Genomic DNA, 1,588 nt, shown 5'->3' on the forward strand with positions numbered 1-1,588 from the left:
CTAACTCCGGCGTTGTCGGTCAGTGGCCTTAGTTAGTAAACCGTACCTACTTTTAAAACACTGGGCACGTTGCGGCGCTTTGGCTTTGGGCCCAGGAGGGCGCACGTTCCTCTCACGTCACTGTGGTGAGGCGGTACCCTCGACTGATTTGGGGAACGGAAGGCAAACGTCGGAGTAACTACTTCATACCGGTCGTGTAAGAAGCTGATGATGGCGAGGCTCCTCGGGGTTGAGGTCGCGAAGTCGGGGCATAGAGGGTAGGGGAGTGGATAGAGATAGAGTTAGATAACGCGTGCGCGTCTTCTTACGCCGAGAGACCTCCGCGAAATATCATTACTACATGTTGATGGTGTCCAGTGCCTACTTCCCTTGTTAGGGCTTCCTAGGCAGCAAAGCTGAGGGTAGGGACCGAAGCGGCAGGCCAACATGGTCTTCATTCTTTACACCTTTTTTTTTCGTTAAACAAATAACTCCCCTATAGTGATGAGAACCGCCAACTGAAAAATGTTTTACCAAACCCCCCCCCCCATTTAGTAATGAAAAACCCTCTTTTAAACCCCTAAAAAAAAAAAAAAATTAAATGATAAGAGAAAGAGAAAAAAAATCGGGTACTAGGAGCCGCTGGGGCGAAGAGAGTGCCTCTCGCGTTAGCGCCGGACCTCCTCACGTTATCTTGGGACCACGCCACCCCAGGCGACGGCGCTGCAGCTTGCCGACTATCGTGTCTTGCGGGAGGTTCACTACGGGGAGTACAAGCACATTGTATAGCCCTTGAGGAGCCAGGAGGGCTTTTCGTTGCAGACGAAGTGAATGGTCAACGAAGCGCAGGATCCATTCGCTGAAAAAGTAGAAACCGGGATTACGGAACCCCCCCAAGTGATGACACTCCATTTCCCTGAAAAGTCAGGGTAGGACCGTCATATATTACTCCTTTCTGGACCTTCACCTTCCCAAATAGTCTCTTCTACATTTATTGGCTCCCCGGTCCACTTTCTACGGGGGATAGTTTTTGCGGCTAAGATGAACTCACCTTTTTCCGATCTCTTCTGAAGGTAAGATAAGGTATAACAGAACCGACCCTAGAATTTCGTCTCTCCTATGGTCGGAACTTTAGAGGGGAACGGATTTCTTTATGGTCCAAGTCACGCTTTGTGTAGGTAACATTACACTTTTTTACAATTACATTTATAAAGAAACACTAATAATACAGTGTTGAAACCACGAGCTGACGTCGTAACATCCTTACAAAAGGGTTAGTATATAGAGTTATTAGGATTTTGTTGGGTTAAATGGATGGGTACGGACGTGGCTAGCGATACGCGTAAATGTACAGTATGATGAGTAAACATGAGTGCTCGCTCACCGCCGGGGCGTGTCGGTCAGTCCCTGGTTCCAGTAAGGACCATGTTTAGAAGAACTGGGGCGGCCCTTAGCTTGGGCCCAGAGGGCGGACGTTCCGCTTACGTCACTGGTGCGATGCCGGTACCCTCGATTGTGTGAGGTAAGCAACTTTAAGAACATAGTTTTGAACCGGTGGTTCAATTTTTTAGGTAATCTGAGTACAACAATTATGGAAGGTAAAAGAAAA

Source organism: Diaphorina citri, unplaced genomic scaffold (genome assembly GCF_000475195.1).
Source record: "Diaphorina citri unplaced genomic scaffold, Diaci psyllid genome assembly version 1.1 scaffold1940, whole genome shotgun sequence".
NCBI classification, from domain to species: domain Eukaryota; kingdom Metazoa; phylum Arthropoda; class Insecta; order Hemiptera; family Psyllidae; genus Diaphorina; species Diaphorina citri.